Source organism: Cebidichthys violaceus, unplaced genomic scaffold, assembly GCF_023349555.1.
Source record: "Cebidichthys violaceus isolate CVI_PGR_0920_01 unplaced genomic scaffold, fCebVio1.0.p SCAF_3, whole genome shotgun sequence".
Lineage (NCBI taxonomy): Eukaryota > Metazoa > Chordata > Actinopteri > Perciformes > Stichaeidae > Cebidichthys > Cebidichthys violaceus.
The window spans coordinates 2,794,943-2,812,318 of NW_027176483.1; the positions used below are offsets into that span (position 1 = coordinate 2,794,943).

Consider the following 17,376-nt stretch of genomic DNA (forward strand, 5'->3'; position numbering starts at 1 on the left):
TCCCTGACTTTAAAGATCCATTTGGGAGGAGGAGGAGAGAGCGTCCGTCACCAGCCTCTAACGGAGAAGACGTGGCTTGACATGTACCCGACAGCAGAACCACCGTTTTGCTCCATTGTACTTCCGTCACTCACACTGCACCCATCCGCTGTTACCGAGGATGTAGACTTGACTCGCAAGCAGGAACGTCTCACTTAAAAAAAAAAATGTTCTTTTCTCTTTTGGAGTTTTTCGGGAACAAAAGTTGTCTTTCTTTTTCAAGCGGCACATCAGACGAGATGATGGAGCGCTGCGGGGATGATATCATCGCACTCGACCCAAAAGCCAATGGGGATTTTTCCATTGGATTTTGGATTATTGCAGAAAATCCTGTGGCTAACATAAAATTTCTGATACTTGCAAAGTTTTGTTCAGCGAGATAATCTTCGAAAAAGAAACACCGCTTCTAGGATTTGTAGAAAGCAAACGTTAGGCCATAAACAAACTTCACCACTGTCGCATGTGAGCGCGTTTATACACAACAAGGCTCTAATGGTGGACTAGTCAGTGTGATGGCGCTAGTCTCGTTTAGCTACTTGTTAGCAACCGCCTTTTTTAAGACAGTTAAAAGCTTCAAAATTCACAAGTGAGTTATTTACCGATTGATTTTATGTCATAGAAATAACGTTAAACTTTCTTATACTTCAAGCATCTAACCAAAAACCATTTGCTTTTGGGTCGAGGGAACCAGAAGTGCAAAAAAAACGATAACTGATTTCTGGGTTTTAGGACTCATTTTTTGCAGCACTCAACAGCATATTTGTGGGGGAAAAAAGACAAAATATAAAAGTAATTTTCCAGCATTTATGCAGTTTTAAATGTCACCAGTAGTCGCAGCCCCAGCTGGTAAAAGTAACATACGGTACAAGGCTTTTTCAGACACACACACAAAGCTATTCCTGGCAGTGTATACAGTAAATAAAGTTGGTTTTGGTTTTCTCTAGCATGCCAAAGTTGTCTCTGTTGTCTCTGTGCACCAGTTTGGGAGATGAAAACGTTCAAGTCCTTCCCTAACACTCCTGACAGGACTGAATGAGAAGATTCCCTTGTAAGGCCAAAAACTGTGCGATCTATTTGAGTCCGGGAGCATTCTTTCCTTTCGGTATAATAATAATATGGACGTTTAATGCTCCAACCTCATGGGGTTTCTAGGCAACCTTTCGCTTACGGATCAAGATGAGATCAGACGGGGTCAAGTTGCACACACACACACACACACACACACACACACAGGACCTGTAACCCCAAACGAAATCAGCCACCCTGCTGAATGTCACACTAATAAAAGTGGGTAGATCATTACAACTGATAGCCGTTACACTTCAGCCCTTCCTTCCTCCAAACACGAAGAAGCCTGAGACTTATTCCCCTCTCAAAAAAGATGAATTTCAGCTGCATAAATAACTATATCGCTTCACCACAAGTCTGGTAAAGTGAACACACTGTCGTCTTGGTTCTTTACGGTCAGCTATAAAAGTGCCCATAATTCTCATTTTCAAGAAATGTTAATGATAGCAGCACCATACCTCCTGAGAGCTCAAACAGGCCCACCGTCACGCCAAGAGAAATATCCAAATGCATTTCAAGCGTCCCAGTTCCATCGACAGTTGGCTGAGTAAATAGTGTCGGTGAAATCAGCCGTGGATGAGTCAAAATCCAGAGCTAGCAAAAAAGGTACTGTATGTGGAGCTCGGTAGCATTCGGGAGCAGCTCCAACTGGAACTGGATCCTGGCTCGGTGTGGTTCAGCGAAGGGGATCGCGTGGGTACCTGACACCGGTGCAGTGACGGCCTTGAAAACATCAGGAGCTGCTTAATAATGAATGAGCGAGGCCCCCAGAGAGGCAAACACGAACACTGCATGGCTAATGGGGAGTCACACTGACATAATTGGAGACAGGCTTACAGCACGGTCAGGTAAAAGTACGGCGGATGACCGTAATCAGAGCACATGTCGGTAACAAACCGCTGTGTCGTCACCCTGCAGCACTCCACACTTTACACGCAGCGACGCTCGAGTGTGTTTAGTGCTAGTTGACAGTCAAGAGGCGCGACAGAAGAAAAAAGTCTTAAGGGATCAGATAGTTATAACTCAGTACGGTGTTCAAAATAACAGGATTGATGGGTGTTGTCGTGTATGACTTCACCTCTACCGCACCCACCTCAGAGACGGGATACGATTGGCTGAGAAGCAGTACGTCCTCGTGGCAAAGAAGAAGGGAAAAAAAAAAAACCCAATCAGAGCCGAGCCACGCAGCTGCAAGCAGCGAAAGTAGAGAGCGCTTTTTCTCCTAGGAAACATCCACTGAGTCACCTCGGAGCCGAGAAAATAAAAACAAATACTGAGGTTGGAAGCAGGAGACAAAAAAACAAAAAACTTGTGGTTTGACTGACTCAATGTCGAACCCCCAAACCAAAACTGAAATCCAAACACAACACAAATGGAACCACAGTGTCATGAGATACGTGGCCGGTGTCCCTGAAAACGTTCGAATAGATTTGAGCAAGACAAGGGGAAACCTGGCAACACACTGAGGTAACGCTTAGTATGACTATCGCTGCACGTAAACACCTCATCAAGGTTTCCGATCCTTCTCTAGTAAAGGAATCAAAGGCACAGCTGCAACACATCCATAGGCCCAGTCCAGGGAGGATACGATGCCAGTCACACAGCCCGGTAACCTAGTCTGCACCTTACATTTTATGTCCAACGGCAATGCAGAAAGTAGTGCGCCCTACATGCGGCGAAGTAGACGGTAAAGGTGTGGAGGTCGGGGAGGTGGATGGGCATGCGGTGGAGTCAATGTAGGAGGACGGAGTTTGCTTCCCATCCGACACGTTCTCACTCCCAACTCGTCAAACGCATCAGCTTGTTTCAGAGGCCCTTCGCTTCAAACCACGACGCTCTAGGTGTCCCTTAAGGGCCACTTTTGGGTGTTTCATATTATTATATTATTTGCACCATCTTTCCCTAACTGTAACCATACTTAAGGTGCCAAAAACATTGACACTACCAGCCAGTAGAACGGATGAAGTGGAAAAACAGCTTCAACCCAACAGAACATTTCTACCTGCTACCAACAAGAACTCCCGGTTGCTTTAATGGAAGTGTCCAGTATGAGTTCTTAATGAAACAGCAAGAATGAAAAAGAACCACTTAATACTTTAATAACTGTCTTTGTTCTCTGTTCTTTGTTTTCTCAACTCCTTTGTATTTTAGCCGAACTAATTCAAACATTGAAGTATCTTCAGCAATCTTGAGTCCATTGTTGTTGTTTTTTCCAGCAGTGGCTCGAATATTGTGGCCAAAGTTTTAAAGTCAGTGATAAATTCTTGGGAAATCAGCTCCCAGGTTGGACTCCAGGCATGCGGCCAAAGCAATCCTTTGAAGCAAGATTCCCGACAGGCGGCAGGAGCTCTGAACCCTCAGCATTCATTGCCTGATTTTCTGCTGTCAATCACGCCGGCGAACGACGTCACTGGCGTTTATGTCACGCGGCTCCTCCAGTTAGACGGAGTGCCTCGGAAATGGCATCGGTCCAGTTACGGGACCAACTCCACATGTCAGAGAGACCACTACAAAACACGGCAGCGCGATCTATTCGGCACAATTTACAGCCAGCAGTCTATCCATCTCCGCCCACGGGGCACCTGCGATGTAGATTCATGACCTCATATCCAACTTGCCGGATCATAAATAAACCGTGAATGGATGCGCGGTTTAGACGCCGCATTTGGGCTCGTGAGTGACCTGATATTAGGGGCCACGCACAAAATGTCTTGAGAAGAAGAGATCAGAGAGGGAGGGGAGGAGGACGTAATAGCAGCAATTCCTCACGAGTCAACTCTACAGCTGTTTGACATTAGGAGGTGGGAGTAAATTAGGTGGGCTGGGCCCGTGTGTGTGTGTGTGTGTGTGTGCGTTTGGAGTAGAAGGGAAGAGTAAGAATCAGGGGTGGAGGATAGATCCGCTGCCCAGATCTAAGGAGGAACACAGGCACCACTTCAGGGCAGGGTGGAATTTTTTTTAAGGCGTTTTCCCCCTCGACTGTTATTCCACCGCTGAACTAAAAGGCACATGCAGGGGAAAAAAAACGGGGGCACACATGGGGTCAATGTGATAAGTAAATATCGGCTGCAAAAAAATCGCAAGGTATGCAGGAGAAAAGCTCCATGTGTGCCCACATGTGGCACTTCAACAAAAAAAAAAAGACATTTCAAGGGCTGTTTTTTTTTCACTTTGGGCACGAAAAGTAAACACGTGTGAGAGTTTTCTGGGTAATTTACGTCTGGAAAACAGTCTGCCATGTCTCATTTGAGATATACAGAGTATTCTCTGAGATAAAAACACCCAAAAAGTGTGATTTTCAAGAGATGTGCATCGTTTAAAAAACACCTACTGTGTCAAAATTGTTGCCGTAATTGAACCGTGGTCTTGCGAACCATTTTTGTTTTATTGAGTCTCATTTATTTGCATGAGTTAAATTTGAACAACGGACAGAAAAATAACAAACGAAGGTAATATGCAGCTGGAGGAAAAACCTGAAATATAATGTCAAAGATGTGAGATTTGTAATCAAGTAATCGATTCAAGTCAAGATTCTCTTGATTTAGGTTCTGAAATGTGAGGATTGTTGCTTTCCTATGATTGTAAATTAAATACCTTTTTGGGTTTTGGACTGCTGGTCGGACAAAAGCAGCAAAGTGAAGACGTCACCTCGGCAAATTCATTGATAATGAAAATGATCATTAGTTGCAGCCCTGTTGATGACATAATGATTTATAAAACAGAGGTTAAGGTTCTGTCATTTAATCCAATGCAGAACAAGTTCCATGAGTTTGAACCCATAGAGTTTAGAGATCATAATGACATTTAAAAAAAATTCTGCTTAAATGAATTGTAGTTTGGTTTCAAACATCTCTCCTGATTGCCATCGCTGCCGTCTGAAGCAGTGAGAGCCATTAGACGGACAGTCGTAGTGAGGGTGGTTGGGGGTTACCCAAACAGAGAATGACACCACTAGAGAGAAGGAGTCGTAACTCCTCAAGACTCCCTAAAGTGCTCTCAAGACTTCTTCAAAAGGAGGAGGAGGGAGCGACGACCTTTCTGTCTTCTGTGAATCACACGGCAAATGAAAGGCGCAGAAGTACCGAAGCCTCCGTTTTCCTCTTGTGATCTCCCCGATGAACCGTAACAAGGGCCACGGAGCAAATACAGTAGACGTCAATCACGGCGAAGACGGATAAACAGACCGAAGCCCAGAAAGCCTTGACCTCCCTCCAATTAGCAGATGGGCGATGGGGAAGAAAAGACGAGAGCAAAGGAAAAAGAGGTCAACGCAAGCGACGCTCCACACCGACGCTCTAATTCAAACCAGTCTGATATTGATTTATCTCCCAGCCTTGGGCCCCAGAGTAGCTGCCATATTGGGCCCACCTACGCAAAAATTTATACATGCACTCTCCTAATTGAGTCCCCACTTTGAAGAGAGAGCCTCCACTGAGTCATGAACGCCATCGCAGTGATGCGTCGACAGGCGCCGTCACCCTCAATAAAGAGGCACATGTGCAAACGTCAAGAAACATTGAAGTAGGTCTTTCTCAGTCTCATCCTATTCTAAATGTTATGATTATTAGATTTCATTACTTGGACGGATGCATGTTTAAATCAACAGCAGGAGGTTTGGCTGACACTAGTTGTTTTTTTTTTTAGACAGCTTCCTTTGATCACAGTTGTTTTGAAGCCATAAAAACTGCCTCTTTGATTAATGTCAGAGACGGGCAGTTGGCTCCGAGGTCAAGATGTCAGCAACTCAAAAGTACCAGCCAGGCGACAACCCCCGGGTCTGAAAAGTGAGGTCAATGTGGAAGCGCCTTAAAACTTGCATTCTCTCTAGTGTCCAGCAGGGGGCGACTCCTCTGGTTGTATAGAAGTCTAGTCTAAAATGACTCTACTTCTCTCTTGATTTATTCCCTCAGTAAACATTGTAAACATGAGTTTATGGTCTCAATCTCTAGTTTACAGTCTTCTTCAATACAGCATGATGTTCATTTAATACATTATGGTCCATTTAGAGTCAAACAGACCATAAAGCAGGTCATGGATTAAGGGATGGCTATCTTGTGATTGTCCGGTCTGAGAGTTCTCTGTGTTTTAATGTGTTTTCAGTTTGTTTAAAGTTATTGTAACGTTTTTTTGGTCGATCAGATACGCTATTCATTGTTCGGTTGCACTTAGCTCCGCCCTCTAGTGTCACGTCTGGATGCAACAACAACAAAAAGACGGCAAAGGTCAAAATGCTAAACTGGAAGCTTCAAAGTCCCCAACACAATGAGTGATGTCACTGTTTTTCAGATATTTGGTCACAAACCAAAATATTATATTGGACAAATGAAATCTGATGTCAGAGGATCTCCAAATGTTTACAATTCATTGTGAGGGGGACTGAAGCAGTGAAGTGTTGATACGTTGAGCTTTGTGTTTTGGTGTCGGAACAGCATCTGAAAATAGAACCAAAAGTTCGTCAACGGCTGAAAATTGTCTTTATATTGCCTATATAACAAAAGGTAGTATAGAGATGACTTGAGAGACAGACAGGATCTCACACACTGGCAGTAAAGAATGAGACATCTTCTTATGCATCGACATTACCTCAAATTTATACATTTTAAAAAAACCATTGCAATGGAGACATTTTATCAAAGAAGCACAGATGCCATTGGGGTTCAGTGCCACGCTCGAGGACACTTCAACATGTGGACAGAAGAGGGGAAACAAAACCGCCGTCCCACTCTAGCTCCTGAACCACAGCCTCCCTGGTCCTCTATGACACAAAAGTGGAAACACACTGTAGATTCAGAGCTGTCAGATCGAAGCAAATGTCCTCAAAAATTACAAAGCACCCCCCCCCCCCCCCCCCGTATGATGGTATTTGGTATGTTATCGCTTGAACAATAGTACAGATGTATTTCAAATACAGGCAGAATTGTTCAAAGAAAAAAAGTGCAACGCAGTCGTTTTTCACTGAAGAAAATGCAATTAGCGTCTGGAGGACAAAGAGCATGTGGGGAACACCAGACCAGTGGGAGGAGAGCCAAAATGACCCGGACCTGACTCCAACAAGGCCACACAGACACAAAGAGGTCAGATGGAAAAATAGCACTACTCAAATAAAGAAACTACCTCATCCAGAAGAAAGAAGCTTGGCAGGTTTCAGCCTTGAACGTGAATCAACTTGTCAACCGTCATTACAAAGAGCAACGGCTGCAGGATGGGTGTGACTTTAGTCTTCGATGAGTAAAAGAAGTCTTCTTGAGCACGGAGCCGGTTTAGTATAAGCATGCTAGTTTGGACACACAATGCGTCGGCACTGGCTCCTCCGAAACCACACGCAAGTGCAGCTTCGTGTTTCCAACTTTAGCTGTGGTCACGAAAGTTCAGTCACACCCTGAGCGAGGCGCTCTCTTAATGTCTCAGACAATGACTGCTGGGGTGGGACTGAGGATTTTACCGCGTAAACCTTGAGATTCTCTCAGCCCATGGAGAGAAATCCTAATTAAAACAGTGTGACGGCACAGCGGCGGCCACACCTGCGTGTGTGGTTCACATTGACCACGCTACGCCCTCCTCAGCTGTTCACCAGGCAACCGGGCCTCGGGACTTATCCCCAACCAGTCCTGTGTTATTAGATAGAAGCGACGAACAGATGTTGACGGGGAGCTTTTTGTCGTAGCTTCTCATATGCTGACTCTAAAAGAGCCGTTCAAACAGCTGTACAGCTGATGCTAAGCTATCATTTTCTGTTTTTGGAACGATGAAAGCAGCAATCAACGTTGCCTCTCAAAGGTTATTATTGTACCAAAATGGCTCTGGTTACGTTGTGTGTGTGTGTGTGTGTGTGTGTGTGTGTGTGTGTGTGTGTGTGTGTGTGTGTGACGTAATGCTAGGCTCGTTACAGCTAACTCTTCATGTATTTGTTTTTGGTGTTTTTGGCAGCCTGAACAAGTCCTCAGAGGATCATTCACAACATTCAGTCTTCCTCACGATAATGCCTCATTGAGACCTCTGTGAGTTCGTAGGAATGTTCCAGTGGATAATGAGCAGGTGCAGGGAAATGCTGTAGACTTTGATTGAGAATAGAAATCCACAACTTAGTTTATAACATGCCTGCAAGCCCCCTCAGAAGTAATGACACTAGAGGAGCATGGTTCAGTGGTTCTCTGAGGCTGCACTCAAGCACAGTGGGAGTAAACGCCAACGTTAGCAATGACAATGCTAACACGCTACTACCAATATCAATATGCAGTAAACACCAAGTACAACTGAGGCCGATGGTATTGTCATTATTGTTTTTGGAAGTTGAATGTCTGAACCAAATTTCAATCCCAACACTTTTAATTGGAAAACAAAAAGTCAAAAGTGGGGAAAGTCAGAGGATCACAAAGTCTGTAGGATGCATCCTCTGGAGATCATGAATGTCTGTGCAGAATTTTTCCAATAGTTGCTGAAAGTCAGTCTGTCTAATAACTTTGCGCTTTGTGTGTTTTGTAATTACACAGTGACAACATGACTTACGTGGCTCCGGAAAACAGAGAGACTTCTGGTCCTGGTAACATATTTGCTGTTCGGTTCATCTTCAGAGCTCTTGCATGTTTCTCCACTCGTGCATTTTAAAGTGAGAGCACACAGGTGATGTCAGTTAAAGTCAGCCTGAAGGGCAGTTGGTGGACTTTGAGATTGGGCAAAAGAAGAGAATTACAGAGAGAGAGAGAGAGAGAGAGAGAGAGAGAGAGAGAGAGAGTACATAAGGACAAACATAATGACACACCTATGCTGTAATCTCTAATTGTCTCTGTCTCAAACTCACTCATTTCTCCACCACCACATCACACACACACACACACACACACACACACAGACGCCTGTAGTAAAGACATGTGGTAGCCGTGTCCTCATCATCACCGTCAGCCTCACTGTAATCTTTGCTGTTTCCCACAGTCTCAGCTTCCAGCTACTCCCACACAATCCTGATCGCACAACTCCAAACAGTTACAGCCACGCTGTGGTGTTCAGCTCCAGCACGACTCGAGAGAACAACCACAGGTACGATAAAATGTGGACGTTTTTCGCATTCGGCCGGAGCGAGTAACATACGACGACGAGCGATAATAACGAGTATAACAAGCGATAAGGGCGGGTGTGAGGGGTCACGGAGAGGGAAAGCTCAAACACACACACACACACACACACACACAGGACTTTCACCCAGGAGACCGCTGTCGTGAAAACCAAAAGTAAACATTGACGTCGGCCAACTGGGTCGTGTCAAAGTACTTCAGTAGTGTTTGGTGACGTGTTCAACTACGTATCGGACAGAACTATCTACACAAACTGGTACGGCGTTGTTGGAGGCTAACTGACTCAGCAAAAAGTTGGTGCAGTCCTTGAACTGTAAAGGCCTTACACAACTTAAAGCCGCACTACTAGTGCTTTTAACAATAGCAATAATTACTGAGTGTAATGTAAAAGGTGGACACTCTTAATTAGGGACTCGCAGATCATTTTTTTTACCTGTTCCAAACATCTTTTCTGAGAACTTTAGCATCTTTCAGCACGTCGTTTTGTGCTCAATTTATGCTGCTTTGGTTCACCGTCACCGCTTTCATTATGTCCCAAAAAACATAAACCAGCTGTGAGGAGTTGGTGGAGACCAAAAACAGCTTAAAGTGAGTGAATATTAGACTTATATTCATCAGGTGGCTGGAACCAAGACTCCAATGAATGCTAATGTTGCTACGTGTTTTGCGTATCAACTTCAAAAGGTGAAATTGTGTGTTTTACGGCTTGTTCACTACCTCAAAGTGGCCAAAGAAATCTCTAATTAAATGGTTAATTTCCACTGAAATGCTCAATAGAGCAAACTCAGTTTACCTTGAGCTCTTTTTGGATTACATACCCTCCACGATTAGCACTTTATTATTGTTTTACCCTGTAATTAACTAGAACTCTTAACCCCAAACGGACCTCCAACCTGATCATTTTTGACAGTTATTTCAACGCATTACCTTTCTAATTGCAATACCGTGTCATTGGTGTAGGGTTTACTTGAATCGCTTAAGACTTGGCAAGGATTGCATTGTAAAAAATCAAAAGCTTCTTAAATTCAACCAAGATCAGTGTCCGGACTCACACTTCCCTTAAGTTCAGTGAGAATATCTGGGTGTCCAGATGATCAATACCGTCAGAAGCATCTAGGTTCAAATGCTACTGACATCTTAAGAAAACCCTTCAAGGTTTCCGTGATGCATTAATTAAAGCAGACTTGGAAGTTGGTCAAGAACACTTTTATGAGGCTTTGACATCTGTTAATTGTGACCCATTTAAATGAGGGGAGTTTGAACGCGATGCAGGCACCTTGCACAATAACAACTGCATCGCCAAATAAGAAAGTGCTCCTTCAGCCAAGCGGACAACTGCATTGCTGCTGGAGACGTTTCTACATGCTGCACAAACTGTATGATCCAAGCCTTCTAAAAGTTCATGAAAAGGCTCAGAGTTTCAGCATCATTCCAACATTGCCAGAAGTTGAGATTGGACTGAAGCGGTTGTCAAACTTACCCGGTCAGCGACTGAAAGGTTAAGTGTTCCCAGGAGGACTCATAGTAGCAGCTCGAGGTTCTTGTCTTCTTCACTGCAAACCCGTCTGTCTCTGTCCTCTCTTTCACTCGCTCTAACTTTGTCTCGCTCTGTTTCTCCTCTTTGGAGCCCAGCTGGGCCAACCACCACCACCACCAAAGCCCGCTGGAGTGGGACTGCTCACAGTCTGAACGGGACTGGCCTTAAAGGGTTTTCTTGGGGGAGAAAAAAAGCCCACATCCCACTGTCAGTCAAGCAGCGGAGCACAGTTTCAGCCGGGACGCCATCCAAACAGACATGAAACTATTCTATTTCGGTCTGCCATATAAGCAGCGGCGCTGCTCAGAGGAGGGGGAGAGAGATTCTGTGGTGGGGCATGTAATTGCAGAGTGACCAGTTATGGGCGAGATGTAATTGCAGACCTCATCAGATGGAGAGAAACTGCCAACAAGACAAGGTAAAGGACTTTTAAATAAGACTGCAAAAAAAAAAAAAAAAAAAGCAACCCAGACCACATAAATAAATGAGGAGCTGGGTTCCAGATGTGGCAGCAAAAAGGGAGGGAGGGGAGATGAAGAACGAAGAGAGGGAGGGACAGAAACAAGGAGGGGGGAGATGAAGGAACTGCAATGGCAGCGAATGGAGTGAAATCCCAGTTCTGACACAGTGAAAAGGTGTTTACCTTCCCAGCAACAGTCGCACAAGACGGAAAGGGGAATTGGGGAAGGTGAGAGGATGTCGGTGCCGGCCCCGATGTTGTTTCTGGACTTTTACCAACGAGAGCTCCGGGGTGTCTGGTTTCACGGCGCGGCCTTGGAAAACGACTACCTTATGGAAAAATTGGGAGCTTTAAAAAAAAATGAAAATATATAAAACGGCGGTCGGCTGGTTCCCATTACGAGCGAGAGACTCAGCTGGTCTGCGTTGCTGCAGTTAATATCGCTTTTGTGTTCTTGAGTGAATAATCATCACGTGATTATGTGAAGGCGGCGGCACCGCACGCACTCCCAAGTGCACATGAGGGCATGTCGCACTATGTAGAGTCAATAAATATTAGCTTTAGCTTTGAACTGAATGTAAACAACTAATTTCCTCTCTCATTTTACCTCATTTCCCTGCAGCAAGGCAGTGCACTGAAGCACATTTAGAGGCGCATTGCTGTGTGTAAAGGTCCCAACGAGACCCCATTCTTTACTAAACTAGTTCTACACTTTGGGAAAATAAGCGTATTCCCTTTGCTGCCGAGGCTTCGGTGAAAGGATTGATGGCACTCTTAAGTTTGTACACTAAATAGGAAGCTAGAGCCAGACGATCGTTAGCTTAGCTTAGCATAAAGACTGGAAGCAGGGGGAAACGACTAGCCTGGCTTTGACAACAGGCAAACAAAATTGGCCACCGTGTTCCTCCAGCTCTTAACTAATTGGTGTTTCTTACTAATCCATAGGTGGACTTTGAAAAACTTTGAACCCTGCTTCCAGTTTTCATGCTAAGCTAAGCTAAGCTAACTTGCCCGCTGGCCCTCGCGGCATATCCAATACACAAACGTGAGAAAATTATCAATCTTCTCATTTAACTCTTGGCAAGACGGTGAAGAACATCCAAGTAATTAAAAATGTCATTGACATTTAAGATAACGTAAATAACGAAAACTCAAACATTGGAACTGACCTCTTCTTAACGTTATGTTGTGTGCTTTACTCAACATATTTAGATAAGGACCGTCATTTTCAATATCACTGTTTGTTCTACGTTCCTCTATTCAGCTGCCATTAATGAACACCATTTCCCATAAGCCCTAGACAATCGCGGGTTAAATGTCAAGGTTGGAGAGCGAGAAAAATCATTTTAGTGAAGAGCTTTGGTGAATTCTGTGGGTATGGACGAACTGCTGCCTGTCAATCACTGTGTAGCCCCGCCCCCTAAAGCGTCCCCTGCTTTATGGTCTGTTTGACTCTAAATGGAGCATAATGTACTAAATGAACATCATGCTGTATTGAAGAAGACTGTAAACTAGAGATTGAGACCATAAACTCATGTTTACAATGTTTACTGAGGGAATAAATCAAGAGAGAAGTAGAGTCATTTTAGACTAGACTTCTATACAACCAGAGGAGTCGCCCCCTGGTGGACACTAGAGAGAATGCAGCTTTAAGGAACTTCAGTGTTGGCAGTGTATTTCTCTACTCAAGTCACTTTATATTTACATTGCAAAAAGTGAATACTAAATCCTGTATATTGTACCTTTTTAAAGAAACGCTCAATGAGAGATTGCATTGATTTAAAGAATCTAGTGGGGGTGCCAGTCTGGATATGACATCACAACTCAAGCTCTCTATTTCCCCAAAATGTGAAAGTCATCCTTTTAAAACATTTACCAAAGCCTCAAGGTTTCAAAATCCACTTGCGGTGCAGCTTTCTGGGAACTGGACGAGCGACACGTCTTTTATTTGGGGGGGGGGGGGGCTTGTTTTTTGGTTTCTCTTATACGAACCATCTAATTTTCAAACTGGAAGGGCCCCGTTCAAAGCAGCTGTGTGCCATTAGGACTATTCTCACCGGCATAGCGGGATTGTTAGATTATTGCCGAGAAAGAAGCTTAAAACCAAAACCGACCCACAAATCAGCCCTCAACCTCCCCGGTCCCCTCAATTATCAGAAGTGAGGGACGGGAGTGGTGGGAGTGGGGGGGGGGGGGTATTTTTTTCCCTCCTCAGTCATGGAAAAGTTTCCATGTGGACTCTAGCGAGACTCCAGACAGATAGTGAGACAGAGAGATGAGTGGAGATACTGAATTTTTTTTTTATGTTTTCACGTCTTTTTCATGCATTTCTGCTCCTCTGTGAATCAGGACGTCATCCAGAGGAGCACTTGGCTTTGTAAAACCAATCGTTGTGACGACGGCGTTGACGGATGCAGTTCATCTGAACAAAATGAGATGTTTTACAAAAAAAAAACAAAAAAAAAACCTTGGTTCTTTGAGCACACTGTGACAAAATGCTGAATCTGTTTTGCTCCGGTGCCCGCTCGGCATTCATCCGTGCGACCGAATAGGATCGACTGCATCCTGTTTTTTCACCCTTATTGAATGAGCTCATTGTGCCCTCAATATCCAAACTCACATCCCGTGTTTGTCATCCAAAAAAAAAAAACCCAAACTACCTTTATTTATCCTTCCTGTGAAGCACTTTTTAAGCTCTCTGTGAGAGATGTTTGTTCTGGAAGCACTGCACCTTTAAATACAGACGGGTAATATATATATATAATAACATGTAATTATGCTTTTGTATTATAAATATTATAAGAATGCATCTGTACTGCTGCAGTAACCTTTGAGTATGGGTTACAAGAAAACCACAAAGAAAAGGTCATTAGTCAAAAATAATATCAACATTGTTTGTGCAATTAACATGATTTATGTGAAATTCATTTTCTAAGATTCATGTTTTTTCTCATTGTTTTTTTTTTGTGGTTTTCTTGTACTTTGAGTAGAGGACTCAAAGTTTCCTGACGTAATACGTTTCACTCAGTAAGTAATCCCAGTTCTACCGGTGTGACGGCTGCTTCAGCAGCAGCTTAAACGTCTTTAAGTTCAGTTCATTCGTCAAACTTTCAAATGCTAAAAAACACAAGACGTTGTCGGCGATAACGCGACGACAACTCGACGGAGCGGGAAACAACGCGGCCTCATCCCAACACGACAGATAAACACTGAAAGAACAATACATAACATATGATCCTTTTACAAAAAAAATGACCACGTCCTTCTCTATCAGCGTCGTTTCGGAGGTTCTGCACCTCCTTGATTACAAGAGGCAGTTTATTCCACACAGCAGAAACCTAACCCTTCATGGTTTTAAGTCTCTGAAGGTTCAGCTAGCTCTGGTGTTGTGATTACGGAGAGTCTCAAGGTAACTATAGGGCCTCTGACATTTTTGATTAAGTCAGATCTGTGGGCGCTCTGTCCTCAACTGGAAGCCGAAACGGAAAAAAACACAATTTTTGAGATACACCTACATGATGGGAGGTCAACAGGTCGCTGTCTCACGCCAGACAGCCCTAAAGAATGACGTCATTCAAACACAGAGACTTTACGGAATGTTCCTCCCTCCTTTTTAGATCATCATGTGTGCAAATAAACAAAATGTAAATCTCTACCATGCCTCAGAGCACCTGATGACGATGCGGTTGACCAAGAGTTCTCTTTCATCACCGGTGGAGACTTTTATGGGTTTTTTTGTAACTTGAGTCCAACCTGTGAGACTCTGCACCGAAACTCCACTTGAGGTAGTGATGTTGCCCCCTGTTGGAGCGCTGCTGTAAAATCAAGAGAACCCCCCTCCCCCCCCCCAAAAAAAAAATGTCAGCCGCTTGTCGATTTCTCCGCACCGATGCCCGAAAGGACTAATCTTTTTGCGTCCTCGTGCTTCTGATTTATAAATTGTGGTGTTGCGTTTTGCCTCCGGAGCTAAAGAAGAACAAGTCCGACTGCAGGTTTGGCTGCCTTTTATTAAGCAATGAGCCATGCAGTTTATTGTACCGTATCATCATGTATCTCAACACACCCATGCCGCCGCCGCCGCCGCGGCGTCAGTCAGAAAATACTCCCGATGAAACAGACGTGTTTACGCCTGCAGACCGTCCGCTGCATACAAAGTGACCCAAACTGTGCAGGACAGGAGTGCGGATTCGATTTTTTTTTTTTGCCAAATTACAGGTGCGTGCTACAAAGTGTGTTTCTGTTACTGGGAAATAAATAGATATTTATATATATATATATCATTTATAATTCATGGACATCGTTAATCAATATTCCAGCACAATTGATGCACAAATATAAGCCGATCATCCTTCAACCTCTTTCTGCTCCCGATTGCTTTGAAAACCTTTGAAGAACAACACAAGTACCCCAAAACCCGAGTGTATCTAAAATACATTTTAATTCTTGCTGAAATTTGTATTTTCACAATGTCGTTTACAATATTAATCTTAGTCTTCTCGTTCTCTCCTCTCCGCTCCTTCGCTCGGCTCTTCGGTTATCGTCTCGAAACAGAACTGTACAATCATGTTCCTGTAAATTGTTCCACATCAAGGCACAAGACAACAGCCGTTGTGGGGGGGGGGGGGGGGTGGGGGGGTGGGGTTGGGGGGGGGGCCTTGGGTAGGCTGATCTTTAATGGCGTCCCTCTGGCACACAGGATACCCTGGAGGGGGGGGGGGGGGGGTGGATCTGAAATGGGGAGGGGCGTGGCGTAGAAGAGATGTGCTCTAACGAAGTGAAAAGGTGGGAAAGAAATAAGGTGATAACAACTGCAGCTTTCATTTTATTTTACAATGATACTCATGTATAAAAAAGAGGAACCATTAGGATGTGTTGTTTTTTTCTTCAGGAGTTCATTTGTTCATGTACATAAACTAAAGTGCTTTTTTTTTTCTCTTTTTCTTTTTCTTCTCTTATTTGCCAAAAGCAAAAAGGTTTCACTAACAGGATGGAAATGGGGACGAGAAAGTCCTTCTTCTCCCGTCAGACGGTGAGGGAGGTTGGATAAAGGGCCGCTTCAGTTCAGTGTTCATCTTCTGCTTGATTTTGTTTTTGTTGATTTTTTTTTTGTTTTGTTTTGTTCTCAGGTTTTTTTTTCTGGTGTTTTCTTGTCGGGGGTTTCAACCTCTGAAAGAAAGAGAGAAAAGAGAGAAATTAAATGTAAATTGAAATGACTGCTGTTCATCAATAGTCCATTTACAAATCGTTCCATGATGAGTCCGACATCATTTAAATCCATTTGTGATTTCTCAAAAGTCATTTTATGTGTTATTGCCTTAATTTGAATAATTCTGCTTTAATTGTTTTTAATAAAATACTTTTGTTGCCACTTTTTTAAATGAGCAGACGACGCTCTTCACGCCACAAAAGAATATGAAAGAAGAAGAAGTTGGACTCTATTCACCGTGTCCCTGAAAGGTTGTGGAGCGCTCACATCTGGACGCTTCTCCTCCGCCTGCCGAAGGCCTTGGCGCCGACGTTGGTGGGGACGAAGTTGCTGTTGCCCATCCCCCCCGACCGGCTCAGGAAGTCCGCCAGGGCGGTGAGTCACGCAGGTCGCCGTGTTGCAAGCTCGCTTCTGTGCTGTAATGCTGCTTCAGGAGAGCAAACGAGGGGTTTAACCGCCGGTAACGCCGCATCCATACCGACACACGAGATGCACAACAGGACGGACAGGTTCAAAATATGCAAAGTTTTAAATCGCATATTTTTGACATTTTTTTCTTACCTTCGGACTCGTCGGGAGCTTCAGAGATAATTTCAAGGATGCGTTATATAAAACCCTATTTACGTCCATATGTGCAAACATGTTCACGAAGTAGCTGCTGACTAGCCCTAAGAATGACAATGAGCTACGGCTTCCTGGTAGAAAAATACGTTTATTGAACAAGAAACATGGTGTCGCATGAATGGATTATTTATTAATGGGGGTTTTTTTTTCGATTAAGTGATCTCTCCCCAACCTGTTAAGTTTCAGGAGCTTTGAACTCCACGCACAGAACACAGAGACGGACGTCTGAACCGGCTCCTGAATTACATAAAGGAAGTCTGATTGTCTGAAAATTATTTGGGACATAAATCATTCTCTGCCAACGAAAAGTAAAGCAGGGAGGAGATAAGAACTAAAAGGTCGTCTTCTCCTCATGTCAATCAAGCAGGTTAAA

The 17,376-nt window shown here is 44.0% G+C and overlaps 1 protein-coding gene across 3 annotated transcripts in view; it reads right to left on the minus strand.

Moving 5' to 3' along the window:
- The window catches only part of LOC137881700 (protein inscuteable homolog), a 49,201-nt gene extending 38,461 nt beyond the window's left edge, over nt 1-10,740 (minus strand). The window contains exon 1 of one of the 3 annotated variants that reach the window (XM_068723760.1): nt 10,657-10,740. The gene's annotated coding sequence lies outside the window, so the exon portion shown is untranslated. Of the gene's footprint in view, nt 1-8,613; nt 8,736-10,656 lie in introns of those variants that run through there. The other 2 variants (XM_068723764.1, XM_068723763.1) reach the window with 2 other exon arrangements.
- Between the last annotated feature and the right edge of the window lie 6,636 nt (nt 10,741-17,376).